This window comes from Perna viridis, chromosome 3, assembly GCF_037379345.1.
Source record: "Perna viridis isolate PV_CMFRI_1.1 ecotype Kerala chromosome 3, ASM3737934v1, whole genome shotgun sequence".
In the NCBI taxonomy this organism is placed as follows: Eukaryota; Metazoa; Mollusca; class Bivalvia; order Mytilida; family Mytilidae; genus Perna; species Perna viridis.
The window spans coordinates 56,563,632-56,570,298 of NC_142447.1; the positions used below are offsets into that span (position 1 = coordinate 56,563,632).

The 6,667-nt window shown below is 34.6% G+C and overlaps 1 pseudogene; it reads right to left on the bottom strand.

Annotated features, from left to right (window-relative positions):
• Positions 1-6,202, bottom strand: LOC148623016 (uncharacterized; annotated as a pseudogene).
• Between the last annotated feature and the right edge of the window lie 465 nt (positions 6,203-6,667).

Below are 6,667 nucleotides of genomic sequence, written 5' to 3' on the forward strand. Positions count from 1 at the left end.
TTATAGAGAAAGTCCAAATACAGATGCGAAGCAGCTGTAGCCCCAAGTTAAATTAAATCCCTTGTTGCTAGTACAACACTTGAGGGTTTGACATTTTGCAGCAAGCTGATTCAAAGCTTGCTTAATAACTTTTTGACTAGTATGTATATACCTTGTATAACAGTCAGAAGGTTTTAATTAAATGATTCTCTAATCTAACCTCATAAGATGAGCAGTCGTAGCTGCTCCAATTCAGAAAGAATGATCATTGTAGTTATTACAGCAAAATCCTAGACTGTCTAAAATGGTCTTGATATGTGAAATAAAAAATTGTCTAGTCAAAGGATGACCATCATCTGATACAAACAAAACCTCACAATTGTAGAGGTGTATATTTTCATGATAATTAGTTGGATGTCTAGATAAGTATATTTTGATTTAGTCACTGTATGGTCAGTCTTTCATCCACACGTTTATCTTTATTATGATTATAAGTGGTTTGCTATAGGAAAGGTGATGAAGTACAGTATCATGTTACCCATGTAGGATGTTGTTTTAAGTAGTTGTCAAAGGGTTTGATTTATTGGAAATTGGTGCTACGTTGGTGTTGAATTGGTGCTTAATTTAGGTCAGTTATGTAAGATATGATAATTAAAATAGTTGGTGCATAGTTGGTGTAAAATTGGAGTTTAACAGTATATATGAGCTTTGATTTTCAGTTTAAAAAAAATGGAGATTGAAATTAAGTAGTGGATAAAATGGGATAGTTGGCCAAAAAAAGGATAAAGAGGAAATAATAAAAGGAACGAAGGCGCGATGTGCGATAGGAGATTTAATGTTTAGGAATATACGGTTGCAGACTGAATGTAAGATCGGATTTATTTTATGTAGTACAGGGATGTGTTTTTGGAGACAAGTGATGCAAGAGGAATATTGTTTTTGAGAGTTGCAACTTTCCGTAACTGGAAGTTAACTTGTTATTGTTGATGATGTTTCTTTGACGTTTTGACGTATATTTGCCTTAACAGGAAGTATTTGTATTCCGGACAATATCTTCCGAGGTTACGGACAATGGTCCGAGGTTATTGTGAATTGTTGACGTTAGTATAACTTGCCTTAACAGGAAGTTATCGTGTTCCGGACAATGGACCAAGGTTCTGGACAGTGGTCCGAGGTCGTAGATTTTATATTGTTGACGATAGTGTAACTTGCCTTAACAGGAAGTTATCGCTATATGGAGAATTCCTCGTGATGTATGTTGTGTTGTTCCCCTGTGCCATATGGATCCCATCCGTATTAAGGAATTTGAGAACTTTTAGATAATACATTAATTGAGCGCACCGTATATGTGAGTTTTCGTAGTTTTATGATGTCAAAATAACTTTTCATCCTGTGACATGTATTTTATGTATAATCGTAAGAAACTGTAGACTACTGACTATTCTCTTTATTTTGTGACCCGCCTGGAATTGTGAGCAATTTGTCTTCTGTGGGTAAAATATACCAGCCAAGAGCTTTGGGCGTACTCGGTCGCCATGGCACATTAAGGGGCCTAGATTTTCTGAAAGAGTAATCCAGGGAAAAACAAGGTTATAGCGGTAATCAAAATAATGTAATCCAGGGACAAAGACCAAACATGGAAACTGACATACACAACAAAAACATAAAGTAACTAAAATCATACATACAAAGTAACAAAAGAAAGGTAAGTTGTTAAGGCTGTTACAGGACATATAACTTAATCAGTTTTGTAATTCCTTGTCTAAAAGGGTCTGTTTTTGACTTCTTTAGAGAAAGTAAGAGGTGATCACTGGTGAAAAATTCTACATCTGAAACACAAAGGTAAGATTCAACATCAAACTGAATTAAAACAGTAAATTCACCGCAAGGCAAAAAGGCGAAAAAAGCAATCGCACATGCTGCTTCTTACATAAAATTGTTAAATTGGCTAAAAATTGTCATCTTAAAGACATTACAAATTTATACAGAATATTCATAGTAATAGGAAGTTTTGTTCTTTTACAACAGGACTTTTGCTTTGTCTTCAAATCATTTAAAATTGTCTTTAAACATAATAAAGGAGTGCCATTATTTTCGAAGGGACTAAACCTTACGTATTTAGGCTAAAAACCACTAAGTCCACTTCCCATAGGCTTCTATGCTAATTTCACAATATTCAATGGCTTCTCTGGACTTTACCTTAACTTTAACCTGCAGAGGACTATATATCAGCATGATTCTACATATGTCAGCTCACAATCCTCAGAATGGCATGTTGGGTTAGCAGACTTGCAGTGCAGTACTGGTCACCGGAAGTGAAGTGTCTATAAATAGCATGGGAAATCCAAGTGTTTTCACAAGATAGGGGTATATTTAGAAATCATTATGGAGATTAGGCTTCACATCACAAGAAGCAAAATGCACCTACAAAATGTACAGAAATGTTTTTCCTTTCAGAAACTGTTTAAAGTTTTTAAATGAGATGAGAACTTTTTTCACAGCACTGTGAGGAACATGGGTAATTTCTGCGTAGGACTATTTTTGCGTACGTTCCAAATGCTCATTGGTTGAATTGGTGGTCTGTAACCTGTATGTATGATTTTAGTTACTATATGTTCTTTGTTGTGTATGTCTGTTTTCCATGTCTAGTCTTTGTCCCTGGATTACATTCTTTTGATTACCGATATAACCTTGGTTTCCTTGATTACTCTATCAAACAATTTGGGACTGGAACGACAACCAAAAGGAAGTAGAACAAAATAATAATTGTCCCATTTGAAGAAAAAAACATGCCACTGACTAGGAGATATAGGTAACTGTTTGAATGCATACAAAATATACTACTTCTATCAAATTCTTGGATTACCTGAATGGCATCGTCAAGCTTGATATAAGATAAAGAGCATTGCTCTTTGTCAATCATGTCATTAACACTCTCATGATCACTAGTATTGTGCGGCGAAGAAAGATCCTTTTCTTCAAGGAATATTTATGAACAGCAATACCAATGGGACTTATTCTATAATAAGGGAAAGAGAGTTTCTCAAAAGGACCCTGAATGAAGCCCTTATCGAATTCCTCTAATGAGAGCAGCTGCAGCCACTGGATCTCTCCTGGTCGACAATGCATTTTTGCATTTATAAGTGAACAATTGTTCTCTGAAATTAACATATCAAAACCCTGCTCACACTGTTACAAAGTAATGTGACAAAATCCCTATCTGGGTGATTATACAATTCATACTCTTAACAGATTACCATTGATAGGTGAAGAGGCCTTCATATTAAATCATCTAGACATTTTTAGCTATAGGTTTTGGGGAAACTTTGGATTGATTTGAGACATGGAAGTACTAGGTTCAACATTTTTGCTTAATTTACAAGTTGCTTTACCATGATTTTGGCTTGTACAAGTCTTACACACATGTACATATCTACAATATGGTTCAGAACAACTTTAACCCAATTGAAATTGTTACAAATAGCATTTCCTTCAAAATAGACCACCTATCTGCCTATCGAATCCGCATAGTGTTTCATCGGTGTGTAAGTGAGGAGTTGAAATCTCCTGGTTGCACATGGCTGATGAATGTGTAGTTGAATGGCATTTTTGCATGTGTTAATTTTAGAACCGGCACAAATCATCTGTTGCAAATCTACATCGCCCTTCGATCAATCAATTTTTATGTTATGTTGTAATAATATAATAGCACACTTAGCTGAGAAAAGCTTGTGATATTCATAGAAACAATCGGGCCAGACATTAGCAGTTTCTATGTGGGCTAGGTGCAAATCTAGCTGTTCTGAGCGGGCAGGAAATGCGGAGCACATAACACGTTTGTATCGGCCAAAAGCAATCACAAATTCATCTAAGGAAATATTTCTTGTGAGTCTTTCATCATTTTCTTTAATTTTCTTCTTTGAAGGATTTTCGTAGTTGGGAATTAATAAAATTTCCAAATTAACATCTTTACCTGCAACAATGTAATTCTTAATGTCAGGCGAAATCATGCCCACGATTGAAAATGATGCTGCAGCGAATCCAAACTTTCCTGGCATTGTTGACTGAACATTAGGGCTATAAATCGGCACTGTTTAGACATTGATCTACATCTGTTTGATTCAGATCAGCTGAATGATGAGCAAAACATTCACATTTTTATGACGGTACAGAAACTATTCTAAAGAGCATACGATTGAACAACAACTGACTTTCAACCCACTTTTTTATATTTTACTATCTTCATATTCATTTTACAATTCAACTCTTCAATTTTTCTTATATCAAGTATATAAGAAATTGCACACACATATATATAGCAGGTCTGAAAAATTCCCAACGATGTTAAAACTGTCACATTTGTGAAGCAAATTTTTGGTCGTTCCCTCCGCGGGACTCGAACTGGTATTGCTGTGACACATATGGCAACACCGCCTGCACATAGCGCTCTAGACCAATAAGCACCGTGCTAATAAGAGAATGTATTTGATGAATACATTGATTGTGAGTATACTACAGGAGATGGACTTGTGAAAGTGTAGACGTTTGTTTTCAGATCTTTTCAGTTGTTTTGTTGTTATGTTTCCAGATCTTTTCAGGTATGTTTTGTTGTTATGTTTCCAGATCTTTTCAGTTATGTTTTGTTGTTATGTTTTCAAATCTTTTCAGTTGTTTTGTTGTTATGTTTCCAGATCTTTTCAATTGTTTTGTTGTTATGTTTCCAGATCTTTTCAGTTATGTTTTGTTGTTATGTTTCCAAATCTTTTTAGTTATGTTTTGTTATGTTTTCAGATCTTTTCAGTTATGTTTTGTTGTTATGTTCTGAAGTACTTTGTACTTGTTTTTTTCTCTTCTGAATAAATATGTTTAAACTAAAAATTACTATAATTAACATTTCCAAGATGAAGGAAATTAATCAAATTCCTCCATATAAGGAGGTGCACATTTCAATGTTTATATAAACACGTTGCAAGGTTAAAGGCTTTTTGAGTTACAAATAACACACTGTCTTCCACGAAATTCATTTATTATTTAAATTCCACACCCTTTCTTTCGCTCGTAATACGAAATAAACCCATTATATTGCTATAGATTTGAACTTTTGTCAGAATACAGAGTTAAGTTCAGCTTAAAAAAACTCCAATACTTTTTGTGTTGAGACCAAACGAAGTTTAATTTAATGTGGGTAGTATTTTGTGCAAAATCAAAGATTATTCTTTAATGAATATTCGTGTATCGTATAATCAGAGTTTAAGAATCTAGTACATAGACGGTAAATCACAATCATCGTCTTAGGAAGAGAGACCAAAAGAGGACAGCACAGATTTATGGTTTTTCACTATCGCATCGAAAACGCGTCCACCACTTTGGACAAATCTGTTTTTGATATAAAAAAAATCCAGCATTTTGAAATCTTCTTCGGTACATTTGGAAGATGTTTACAAAGTATGAAGAGTCTAACAATTACTACATACCTGTATCTTGATTTACTATCTTATTTTTTTCTTAGTAACAACGATGTATACTGTTTATGAGTCGGAATTTTAACTGAGTATGAGGAATAGAAGTATAAAGAGTTGAAAACCATAGGTTTTAATGTTATTTTATTCTGATAATAATCTTGAAATGAGGGTTTTCTGAAAATTGTTCATTTTTTTCAAGATTCACATTGAAATAATACCACTACTAGAGTAACAACTTTGACAGCTGTGAGTATAGAAGTTAAAACTTTTAAAAGCGATTTGGTGGTACATTTTACAGATCCTGCTATGTAGCATTGTTTGTATGGATTCTTGTGGAGTTTAGGAATCCAGTACATATACGATAGATCGCAATCATCGTCTTAGATATTGGATAGAACCGATTTATGGTTTCCCACTATCTCATCTTCGGAGAGTGTGGTAGCAGTAGAAGTCTTATTACTGCTATTATTTTCTTCGTCTACCTCTTATAATAAACATTGGGTTAATGTGTTTTGCAGACAAAAACAATGTTGTTTTGGGCTTCGTCTGCTGGTTCGACAACATACTTTTCATGTATACTAGACAATGTTTTTGCTACATCAGGGTCTTTGTAAACTGATGTAGCATTAACAATCATTGACCTACTTAAATCTTTAATACGTTCAAAATTAAAGACCTCACAGCCTTCACCAACTCTGACAGTGTATCAATGTCTTCTTGTTCTCGTTCTCTCCATTTTCTTGCATAGTCTTCAAAGTCATCCTTAAGAATTTTAAGGTTATAATTCTAATTTATTGAGCGTGGGTCACGGTACCTTTAGAAAGGACCTTACGGAGAGATTAGTAATCTATTATGTTTAGATCTCCCGTAATGACGTGACCGGAAGATCCACATTTGAATGGAAAATTTTGCAAGAACAGTAAGGTGGTTTAGCCTTGAAGCCCTCAATCTTCATGTCCAGCAATAGCCTTTAAGAAATGAAAAAAGTTGGATGTAATAGGCGAAGTATAGGAATATGAAATAATCGGTATTGATTTGTCTTTGAAATGCGGGGTAATTTTGTTCGTGACGTTTTCCTACCGAACACTAGTCCAATACACAATCAAGTCAAGTTCAAAATAAATCTGCCAAAATAGATGTTACACCGCCGGAGCAGCTGGAACCGCAATGGCCCTGACTTGCTACAGGCACTTCAAACGACATGATGGGTTAAATCTAGGTTTTTC